The 10,712-nt window shown below is 36.4% G+C and overlaps 1 long non-coding RNA gene across 1 annotated transcript; it reads left to right on the top strand.

Moving 5' to 3' along the window:
• Positions 1-589: 589 nt before the first annotated feature.
• On the top strand, positions 590-1,732 carry LOC132044272 (uncharacterized). Its single transcript, XR_009412094.1, has 3 exons — positions 590-777; positions 1,041-1,076; positions 1,213-1,732. It is a non-coding gene; the product is annotated as an uncharacterized LOC132044272 (long non-coding RNA).
• Positions 1,733-10,712: the final 8,980 nt, after the last annotated feature.

Raw genomic sequence — 10,712 nt, 5'->3', positions numbered from 1 at the left:
TTCTTGGGGAACTTTCTCCCCTTAAACTGGTGTACCAATCATGTGTTCACATCCATTCTCCTGGTTAAAACTCAGGAGCTTAAAATTTCCTCGTCGCTCTCATAAGATCTGTTTATTTCTTTGCAAGGATACACCTTTATTCATTATTTACATCCTTCTTGCTTCTAGTTATTAAAACATATAGGTCGGTTCCGGGGTCTTCACGTACCACATTACTCTGTCTCCCGTTGATTTATTTAAATTTGATCCTATCGTCTGCTTTCTTGCTTTCATCCTAATTTCACTACTGGAAAATAATCCTATGGCAACAAACTTATTAGCAACGGTTACACAACTGTTACTATAGATCATCTATTGTAACAGTTCCAACCGTTGCAATGGGGCTTCGATGCTACTGGAACATTTCGACTCTTAAACCGTTGCAATAGTGTTTGAACCATTGTCATAGCTCTAGCTATTGCTAAAGTTTTGTCCACCGTACCAATAGATGTATCTAATGTAACACATTTTGGGTAAAAAAATTCTATTGGTACTGTTTTTAGTTCCCTCGTTATTTTCCCTCGTAAAATTTCACTAATCCATCCAAACCCCCACAAACTTTGTACTCTTTTCTTTTAATCAGTATTTGTCTATTTGTTCTAAAAAAAAAAAAGTTCCAAAACGCTGAAACACCAATTCATATCACAAAATTGCAAACCCTTTTAACACCAACTCTTATCACAAAATTGCAAACCCATTAACACCAACTCTTATCACAAAATTGCAAACCCATTCAAAGTAAGTTCTCCTTCCTCTACACCATCTCCATACCATTAGCTTATTGCTATTAGATTTTTCTTTTAGGAATTTCAAACAAAATATAGAAAAGAAAATTTCAGGAAAATGTTAGTATACGATCCATTTTGTAGCAAAGAACATAAAATCAATATTGCATATTTGATGTATGAAAGTTCGAGGATTTTTATTGTTGGGTCTTGTTCTGCAAAATCTAATTGATTTTGATGTTGATGTGCTTTTCTTGTTGGGTTCTCTTTGAACAGCGGACACACCAACACTTTACGATGTGAATCATAGTGGTGAGGCTTCAATTGAGATTCTTTTTCCTTTTCTCAAGTTAAATAGTTTGTCTTTTATTCTAAATCCCATTTGCCCAGAAAAGATTACACCTTTCTTAGAATTGTTTTATTGATTTTTGGTCAAAATTTTCTGTAGAGCTTGTTCGAGTTCGTCGATTGAGGTCACTTACCAGTAGATTTGATATTTAGCTCGGTTGATTGTGTCTGCTTCTCTCCAGGTACTCCCTCTGTCATAATTTTTTTGTATTTATTTTGCAATTCCCAACAGTTGATTCAAAATTGTAGTCCCATATTCCTTTGATATACACTGTATGCCTGAGATGCGTAATACAATTTTTGGGGTTTGTTTTTGGGGGTTTGTCCCATTATAATTTTCGAATTAAATTTTTTAGTGTTCTCTTTGGTATTTTTTCTTAAAATTTATTCTGGATTGGTTTCTTCTTATGCTGCACGGTAGTGTTGAAATTTTGGAGATTTAAGCTTATGTGTTTGCTTTCTTCAGAGGGTTTATACTTTATGCTTAAGATACGTAATTGGTGGAATTGTTTATGGTAGTTGTTTCTAGCATTAGTTATTATGGTAATTAATAAGCTTAACTAAGGGTTGGTGTGATAAACATAGACAGTAGATGAATGTTGTTGGCTTGATTAGATCATGTTGTGACATTTGTTCCATTTTTATGGAGTCCAGTTATGTTGTAAAGATAGTCTAGTTTGATATGCTTTCATTTGGCTTGTTCTTGAATGGTCTGTTGTTAGCATTATATAATGTTTTTTGCAGCTTTAGTTGTTATGGTAATTTCCTTGAACTAAAGTTTGGTGCTGATGGGATAAATGTAGGCAACAGGCAGTGGTGTTGGTTTGGTTGAATCATGTTATGGTATTTGTTCTGCCTTAATGAAGTCCAATTATGCTGGTAGAAGGAGTTTATTTCTATGTCATGGGTGGAGTGCCTATTTTGTTTGAACTTTGGATCAAAAAATGAATTAGTTTAGTTGAGATGTTAGCTGAGGTTTTGTTCGATAATGGTATGGATAAGTAACATAATAGGATAAAGGGGGTAAGGAGTGGCTAGTTATTTTGTTTGAATGAGACGAAAGACGAAGTAAAATTATAGTTAACAATTGTGACCCTAGCCTGATCTTAAATAGGTTCATGATATCCTGTTGGTGATACCATGACTGTGCAGTCCTATGTGTTCTACTTCCTAATCCTGATGAAAGTTATTAAGATTAAAATGATCAGTAAGGGTATATGATTTGTGCATGGCCTGCTTCAACTCTAAGCCCCACACCTCTTCCTTTTGCCTTTCCACTTGCCTGCTGATGCTATTTGTGTAAATGACTCATCTAAGATTGACCTGCATATGCATTTGGCCACCTACATAGCACCTTGCCAAGCCTCCCACTTGCATTAGCCCAGGCTCAAACTAGTTAGTAAGCATGCCCTCTTGGTTAGATAAGGTGTCCACGTCGGTTGATCACCATGTTTAATATGCCTGCATCCCCATGTATACCTCTTGACTGAAACCAGCTTTGTCTTCTCCTTGAATTGCCACTGTTTGAAGTATTTTGGCATACTTGGCATACCTGTTATTGCATTGAGTATGCGATCATCCACGTCCTGTGTGTCTTACTATGCGCCTATCATCTGTCAACAAAACACCCATGCTTCAAGACCATTCAATGATTTTCTAGATTGCTTAAGTGTATAACCTCTCTTTCGCAACTGCATCATAAAGTCCTATCTATTATATCTCTATCCCCCTCACCTTATTTAGTGTTTATCCGTTTTGTTCCAGGTCTGCTTGTTTCCTCGTTTTCTTCTTTTTCTTTCCTTGTTTGATGTTGACATCCATAGTCCCTCCTCTTTCTCTTAAGAGGCCTTTCCCTACTCTCTTGCTTCGCTTTCTTAGCTGCACCACCTTGTTTGTTTTGCCTCGCCTAGTCATGTATTCCTAGGAACTAACTTTGCGCACTCCTTGTACATTGCTGAAGTCTGTACCTAACTAGGTACTATAGATACAGAAATTGGTCCTTGTGGCATTTTTATGACTTGTGCTGAACTTATGACCATGCTGCGTTCTTTTGTTGGTGCTGAACTCTTCTGTTAAGACTTCTTGCTTCGCCTTGTCTTGCTCTGAGGCCTTCTCTACTGGGTAAAAAAGGCTTTGTTTGGATCTTTGGTCCTTGCTATGGCACTTCACTTAGGCCCCCATCATGTCCCTACCCATGTCCATGTATGATCTTGTCCAGATTGCCTTGCTATGGTGACTAATTTCTATTGTTCCCACATACATGATTGGTCACAACATCTTGTTTAAAGCTAGCTTAATTTCATTTGCCTGTGTGCACTAAATTTTCCTAAGAGTAGTCCTGCATACTTCTTGATTCTGTGACGACTTGACCTCAATATGGGCCTGAGTGATTCCTCTTCTTGAGCTGATCTTGCTTCACCTGTGCTGATGTATTATTAGTAACCTTTGCTTCCTTCAGCCTTGCTATGAAAATGCTGATCATATTCCTCTGTTATGCCTCGGCTGATCTGTTGAAATTTACCTAATTATTTCATGCTATGCCTTGCTTATATCTCTTGTTCCTGAGCAGTGTTGTTGTTTGTGTGAGCTTAGTTGAGCTTAGTTGCACTTAATAATGAGATGTTGCATTGTCTCTTTATTTAGAGAAACTGTGTTGTCTAATGTAAATGTTGTATCTCGAACCGTCCATGTGCAGAACCTACAATACTCGTCTATTAGAATACTTTAAGAGGTTTTTGTAAATTCATATTTTTGAGCTGCTCAAAGTGTTGACTTGTGCTTCACATAGAAGCATCAGTGGTTATGACCTCCTATCTGGAGACATTTCCTTCAGTGTGTAGCTTGGGATTAGGAACAGTATGAAATAAAAAACTATGGTTTCTTTTTTCCTTTTCGGATATTGAAGCAGTTTTTTACTTCGCTAGCCAAGCCGTTAATATTCGCAAGTAACATTTCCATAAACGAAGTGTAGAACCTGTAAATCTAATCACTCTTGTAACCAATGGTACAATGGAAATCTTGAAAATTTTCAAATTTGCATTAGGAAATATGGTGTTTTTGTGTATGCATGTGTCTGTTTTCCTCATTATCATGTACTTAATAAAAAATAATTTGTAATAGTAATTGTCTACTGTATTTTTCTTGTCATTCTGCCTTTGGTTTTTCATCATTTTTTTTTTTAATAAAGTCCACTTGGCATGATGCCTAGGGCTGATTTTATATATTTTTCTCAAAGCGAAACAAATAAAGAGTCTTTACTAATGTAGCCAAAATGGCAAATAAAGATGCAAAAATTAATCTAATGACCAACTTAAGATTTATATGGTATCTTAAGTTGGTGCTACAAATTGCTAATACCCTACTAACTAGAAATCTGAAAATTACATTGTAAACTATAAGATAAAACGGTTTTTGGTCATTAAATAATCAAACAACTGTTTCAGCAAAATGTATAATTGCCATATATCCTCTGCAGCGGCCAAATATTTGCATATATGGCATCATCTCATGTTGTAGCTGTATGAGCAATTTGTTGCATCTTTGATAATCTTTCTCTGCTGCAGAATCTTGCATGTAGTAGCAACTTCTGCCTTTCTCACTTGAAACTTGAAATTGCAACTTTGCTTGTGTAGTTGCTGCACCACAACTAGTAGAACTAATATATCCCACATCATTTCCTGAATTTGGATCAATGAAATAATAGTAGTAGCCTACATTGTATGAAGTTTGTATCACATCATATCCTACATAAGTAGGACCCGAACACAAACGCTAACCACAAGTCCAAAAATCTTGTTGCCAATAGAAATCGATGCCGATGGCAGTTGCGCGACCGGTAAGAACAAAATTCCTGCCACCAATATATATCCATGTAGCATATTTATTCCTTTTCCTTATATCTGCTATAACTCTAATATCATTTCTAAGCTGAGTAGGATCAATAAGGTATAGCATATTATCAAATTTGGTCCACAGTTGCATCACTTCATTCCCATTTGCTTAGGATCAGTGGCACAAACATGTTCTAATTTTCCTGATTTCCTAGTGTTGTTGTATTTCCATGCAAAACTGAAACCTGCAAAAAAGAAAATAGTGTTAGTGTAAAAATTTACCACCATGCTCTCCTCCCATAGGATTTGAACATAGTGATAAGGCCTCCTTGCCATCCCACCACCAACAACCATCTTCAGAATCACCATCAGGCATGAATTTTTAGCATAATTACAGCACTTATGACCTTGTCTGACTAGCAAAGATCCTACCTTTTGCAACTGTTGCACATCTGCAAGTCCCAAACCAAATCCTATTGCCTGCAAGTTTCCATGGAAAACTTGTTCCCACCTTACCAAGTCTCATGTCATTTCGTGTGTTAAAGACAGATATATAAAACTCCACTTCACCATTTTTGGATCAACTCATTTCTCAACTGAGTGGGATCATTGAACCAGTATAGAACCACCTCATTTCTCACATGAACAGGCTCCATAATAAGCATGATTCCTGTATTATTTAGATCTTTGTCCACCAGTAGTATGCTTAAATTTCCACAACCATCAGTAACACTAAAACTGGTGGTATTATTTTTCCTCCCATCACCAGATGACATTTAGTAACCAATTATGCACCACATCATTTCCAATATAAATTGGATCAGTGAAACACACATTATAGATGGTCCTGGTGTCTTTACAACAACCAACAACCAGCATCAACCACTTTTCCACTAAATTGCCAAAAACACCCCTGGCCCTGCTACAAATAAGCAGTGTAGCCTTTGTGCTAAATTTCTTGAATTCAACTTGAAGAATACACCAGTCAACTAAATTCCTCCTCTGAAGCTCACGAGCAATCAGCATCAACCAACTTTGTATATGGTTTTTCATTATTTTAAACTCGGAACAAACCCCAAAAATGTTTATATTTGAAATTGCGTGACACAATTTTAAGTTGTGTATTATGTACTCGGTTATATGCTTACCTGCACGTTCTCTATTCACAAAAGTGTGTAAAACATGGACTAAGGACTTCACAGTTAGTGTAGACTTCTCTTCTGCCAAGTTATGTTGGATATTATTATGTGGATTTCACACATATAAGTAAAAGGCAACAGTTCCTAGAAGGCAGTTATTTATATGCACTTAGTGTATATTAAGGATCTCTTGAATTTACCTGGAAGTATACCAAAGATAATTAGATACATCCTTTGTAGTATTTATATGCTCCAAAGATTACGTCTGATTTCAGTGAAGTAGCATCAAATTGTGGAACAAGCTCTTCAAATTGTTCCCATTTCTTAGCTGAGTCAAACTTAAAAGGTTGGTATTTCTATTCTTTTGTTTAATTGCGTGCTTACCTATTACAGATGACCATGCGGACAATTAGTTTCTTCTATGGTTTTAACCCAAAGCATGGCTCTTCTCTAAATTAGGGATAAGGAGATGATTTGGCGTCTCTACGTTTCTTTTCATCATAAATGGTGCTGTTTGGGAATAGATTTGAAAAGTTTAACTATACATATAATTGAAATAAACCTTTTAAGGATATTTTGAACCTTTTCCATTAATAAATGTATACTATTTCCTCTTAACATGTTACTCTTCTTCTGTTCTTGGTTATCATGACTTTTAAACTCCGTGATTTGCTTATGTTATATAGGATTCTAATGGATAACGAAGATAAAAGTTGGATGAATTGCCTAAGATGGACAGATGAGTATAGTCGTGGAATGAACAATTTTCTTGATAAGGCATTTGAATGAACGTCTCAAGGAAATGAGATATTATGCCCCTGCAAAAAATATGTTAATCTCTATTGGCATATAGAAATATTATGGAGGATCACTGGGTTGTTGAAGGGTTCGTTGATGGTTACACCAAATGGGTTTCCAATAGAGAAGGGTTTTCCTCAAGAAATACACCTCCTCCAGTCAATGATGATGAAGGTTCTAACTTGCGTGACGATATTGATGGACTACTTCATGATACATTTAGAAATATAGAGGGTGAGTCAGGTCATGAAGGAGTAAGAGAGGGATTATCTGAAGATGCAAAGAAATTTTTTAAATTATTGGAGGAAGGGAAACAAGAGTTATATCTGGGGTGTGAAACTTTCACTAAATTGAGTTTCACCATTCGGTTGTACTTGCTAAAATCCTTGCATGGGTTGAGTAATGTAGCATTTTCAGACATGTTAGTGTTGCTAAAAGAGGCATTTCCCTTTGCTCAGCTACTGGAGTCGTTCAACAAGGCTAGGAAAATGATAAAAGATTTGGGCCTTCATTATGAAAAAATACATGCATGCCCAACTGATTGCATGCTATATTGGAAAGACAATGAGAAAGCAGATAATTGCTCTGTTTGTGGGTCTTCTAGATGGAAGAGTGTTGGTAATGGCTTGACTAATACAAACTCTAAAATCCCTGCAAAGGTTTTAAGGTACTTTCTCTTAAAGCCTAGGCTTCAAAGGATATTTATGTGTCCTGAAACATCTATTTCAATGAGGTGGCATGCAAATGAACGACCCAATGATGGGAATATAAGACATCCTGTTGATGGGGAAGCTTGGAAGCATTTTGTCTCTTTGCACCTAGACTTTTCTAGAGATCCTCGTAATGTTAGGTTAGGTCTTTCAAGTGATGGTTTTAACCCATTTCGAACCATGAGTATTTCTCATAGCATATGGCCTGTTATGTTAATGAACTATAATTTATGAACGTGGATTTGCATGAAGCCTGATTATATCATGTTGCCAATGATCATTCAAGGTCCTTCATCTCCGGGAAATGATATAGATGTGTACCTACAACCATTAATTGCAGAATTGAAGGAATTATGGGAATTTGGGGTAGAAACTTATGATGCTGAAACCAACCAAACATTCCGAATGTGTGCAGCCTTATTGTGGATAGTTAGTGATTTTCCAAAGATTAGCAATGCTTTCAGGATGGAGCACCAAAGGGAAACTGGCATGCCCCACTTGTAATTATGACACGTGCTCTCAATATCTCAAGCATAGTAGTAAGATGTGTTGCCTGGGTCATCGGAGATTTTTGCCTCATGATCATTCATTACTAAAAGATAAGAAGTCATTTAATGGTCAGGAGGAGCATAGACCTGCACCAACTCCTTTGTCGGGTGTAGATGTCTTTGAAGAGCTGCGTGAATTCAACAATGTGTTTGGAAAGGGCAAAAATAAAAGGCCTCGGGATAATAAGGGTCCGTGGAAGAAAAGATCCATCTTTTTTGAATTGCCATATTGGGCACATAACAAATTGAGGCACAATCTTGATGTGATGCACATAGAGAAGAATATATATGATAGTTTGCTCGGGACTTTATTAGATATAGATGGAAAGTCAAAGGATCATGTAAATTCACGCTATGACTTACAAGAAATGGGGATACAAAAGGAGCTACAACCAATAGAAGATGATAGTGGAAGTGTAAGTTTGGGTGGAGCTTGTTTCTCCATGAAGCTAGAACAGAAGCGGTTGTTTTGCACCGTCATGAAAAATGCCAAATTACCAAAAGGGTTTTCTTCGCATATATCACAACGTGTGCAAGTGAAGGAGATGAAAATATCAGGGTACAAGAGTCATGATGCTCATTTTGTAATGCATTACCTGCTCCAGGTTGCTGTTAGAAAAGCTTTGCCCAAGAATGTTTCACTAGCCTTGATTAGGTTGGGAAACTTCTTTAGAGCCATATGTAGTGAGGTTATAAGGCCAAGAGATCTAAAAAAATTGCAGTCTGAAATTGTTGAAATAACATGTGACCTTGAAAAGATTTTTCATCCAACATCTTTTGATATAATGCTACATTTGCCTATTCATTTAGTGAATGAAATTAAGCTTGGGGGTCCGGCTCATGTTTGTTGGATGTATTCCACTGAAAGGGAGTTATGTAAGTTGAAGGGGTTCGTTCGTAATCGATCTTATGCAGAAGCATCAATAGCAGATGGGTTCCTGGCTGAAGAGTCCTTGACTTTTTGTTCAAGATACCTACATGATGGCGTGAAGACGAGATTTAGTAGGTACCAAACAGAGGATGACGAGTTCCTTCAAGATTCCTCACATGTATTCCCTAAGATAGGTAATCTAATTGGAAAAGAGAAGAAGAAAAAAATAAACACTTTTCTCATGGATTCACAGTCCAAGAATGAAGCACATCAGTATGCTCTATTCAATACTGGAGATGAACAAGTGGAAAGGTTTATCGAGTAAGACAAATTATATAACAATTATTTAAATTTAAACTTTATTTGTTTTGTTATGTTAAGGTCTGTTAAGCTCCATTTATAAAGGCCTAATAAGTAAATTTTAAACATTCATGACTACAGGGAACATAAGAGTTTAATGGGTAATCATACTAGATCAAATGCATGGGTAAGAGCAAGGAATTATAGTCGGGAATTCAGTAATGGCGGTTTGAAGAGAAAGTTGAAAATGTTGAAGTGCCTGATTATTTGCGAAAGCTAGCTAAAGTGCCTAATGAGGTGGCTAAAAGATATACTGCATATTTCATTAATGGCTACCGATTTCATACGAAAACTCGGGACGCACCCTGTAAGACTCAAAATAGTGGAGTGACTTTATCAGCAACAACTGATAGTTTTGCTAGTGCTAGGGACCAAAATCCCATTGACGAAGAGGTTATCTATTATGGAGTTATTCAAGATATAATTGAGATTGATTATTATGGTCATTTTAGTGTTGTATTGTTTAGATGTGATTGGTTTCATAACGAAGTAGATGAATATGGGTTAACTCGGGTATACTTCAACAAATTATGCAGTACAGATGACCCTTATGTGTTAGCATCGCAAGTTCAGCAAGTTTTTTATATCAAGGATCCAATTGAGAAAGAGGTTTATTATGCAAGGAATAAGGTCCCGATAAATTGTACGATTTAGAGGAAGAGAATTGTCCCAATATCAGAGACACGTTTTGGAGGGAAACTAATGATGACATTGGTTGCTCAAGTAGATTACCTGATGTTGACAATAAATACTCAAGAGAAGATATGGCTATTGATAGTGTTGATATGCCGTTTCATCCACAATATTTAGAAGAAACATCTACAGAATCATCTGAAGACGATGATGCCATTGATCATACCGATTGGGATTGGATGGAAGGGGATGATTAGAGTGAAAAATTTTGAACAAATTTCAAATATGTTATATCCCGCATTTTTATACGACGGATTAGTCGTAAGCTAATCAACATAAATCCAAGGACAAGATTATTTTTGGATATGAGACAAGGACTTTTAATCCCGATATTAATATGGCACGACTTGCTTGCAAATTTCTATTAGTGTAGAAATATTAGTGGAGATTAGGGATTAATTAACCATGATTAGATTATTAAGTGGGGATTAGTGATTAATTATGATTAATTAGCCTAATTAGACCACTAAGTGGGCCCCACTAAGACATGGCTGAATATGATTGGCTCATGGATGTTAATGGGACACATGTCATGTGGCTGGACACATGTCAACCATATGGACAGCATATATATATTAAATTGATGACCAAGCTGATCATATTTTCATTCCAAAGTTGAATAATAGAGAGAGAAGCTCTCATCTTCACAAT

This window comes from Lycium ferocissimum, unplaced genomic scaffold (assembly GCF_029784015.1).
Source record: "Lycium ferocissimum isolate CSIRO_LF1 unplaced genomic scaffold, AGI_CSIRO_Lferr_CH_V1 ctg4099, whole genome shotgun sequence".
NCBI classification, from domain to species: Eukaryota; Viridiplantae; Streptophyta; class Magnoliopsida; order Solanales; family Solanaceae; genus Lycium; species Lycium ferocissimum.
This window is presented reverse-complemented; position numbering and strand designations above follow the sequence as displayed.